Genomic DNA, 1,874 nt, shown 5'->3' on the forward strand with positions numbered 1-1,874 from the left:
GTGTGTGCCATACAGTATCTTGTAATCTGACAGTATTGTGAAGTACTAACCGGGAGTAAGAAAAGATAAACTGAACATGTTTGACGCTTTGTTTTAATGTTCTTTAATTGTCATTCTTCAGTCTCCCGGCTAAAATAGAGAAACACACGGGCAAAGTTTCACAGTTTGGGATATAAGCTTAACTTTATTGCTTTCTGGCGGAGAGTTAGCAGTTGCATAGATAAGAAGATTACATATTGTGGCCAAACGGTGGAATTTAAATTTGTTATACTCCGAATTCAAACTTCTTTGGGTCTTCATGGGACTCTGTATCCGGTTCTTTTTATACCTCCATGCCTCTAAAGCTCAGCAGTTAACGTATCCAATTTGTTAGAACTGTACAAAAACTGAATTGTGTATTAAACGACGACTATGTTTTTAGCTAGCTAACCGCTGTAAAACACCATATTGCTGCCTTCACACTAGATTTTGTAAATTTTTCAAAGACATGCATACTGTTTTTTCTTGTTTGCTAGTATTAAGCTAATTGGCTAACAGAGTTTGACAAACTTGAGTGGTATCAATCATGTAAGCTAGATAACTCTCTGCTTAAAAGCTAATTGGAGTAATTCCCGAAATGTCCAATACCCTGAACAGCTTTTTGAAATAAAGTAGTTTTGAGTGTCGCACAGCAACATAATTGTGAGCGTGCATCCTTTATTATTCCCGTTACTTCAGGTGTTACCATGTCGAGCTGAAGGAGTCCTGTGACTTTGTCTTGCCGAGCTAGAATACAGACTATTACTTCAAAAGGACTCGCAGCACTCGACTGCGCCATCATCCAGTCACATTCCTCGGCCCAAAGGCGTAAATTAAAGGTAGTTTTCTCCCAACTCATGTCGAGATTCAATGTACACTTTCTGCAATCCAAGCCCCCGAGCAGATGTTTGCAGATGTTTGAGGTGCGCAGTTTGACACAATAGCAGAGTAGTGCGTGAAATCTAATTTTGAAAAAAGTCGTATAGCATGTCGAAAAATAAAGTAATTCAATCGGGAGACTTCATTAGAATTTCATAATTTATTACACATTGTACAAATTTGAATAGTGCAACATCTTTGGCGATTGGACTCCATCCTGAAGGAAGACAATCGAGGGCTGGTGATGCTGAGGTCGGATAAGACATAATCCCGCTGGAGTCCAGCCACTGGTCCTGGTGTTGATGAAGGGAGTTGCTGCAGAGTTATAAACGGCATAATATAGCATGTCGAAAAAAGTCATAGTATAGTATGTAAAAAGCTCTTAAAAACAATGATCGAAATACAATTATTTCAGCTCTAATGTAATTTGAAGCTCAAACCTGCTGCAGTTGTTAGTGTTCTTCACATATTTCTAATCTGCTCTCGTTTACTTTCCCTTTACACTGAAGTATCGCTGCCCTTAATACATTAAGCAATGAACCAATTTCACAAAACTAATTCCTACATTTGTACTTGTAAGATAGCTAAAAATACCAAAACATTGCCGTCTAATTCCCAATTCACAGAGACATGAAAACATTTTGTCTCCGAGCAGAAGAATTGGGAACGAGAGAACAGAGTGCAGGTTATTTTTGTACACATTGTTTTATGGATGTACATGTGCTTGATGGGGATTGCCTGGTAATTGCAAATGTCCAACACATTAACCAACAATACTTTGGATATCAACTACAAAATAGCCGTTATTAATAGAGCCCTTGAACTCACAGGTAAGTCTCTACTGCAGAACATTTTGCCGTCCTTGAAGGTTTCCCGTCTGCTCTCCTGAAGGCTGAGAGCCGAGTGGATATTCAGACAGTAGAGACGGCGGCACAAAATGTTCCCAGAGACACATGACACAACAAGTTGTATAAAAC

The sequence above is a fragment of the Pholis gunnellus genome (assembly GCF_910591455.1).
Source record: "Pholis gunnellus genome assembly, chromosome: 22".
Lineage (NCBI taxonomy): Eukaryota > Metazoa > Chordata > Actinopteri > Perciformes > Pholidae > Pholis > Pholis gunnellus.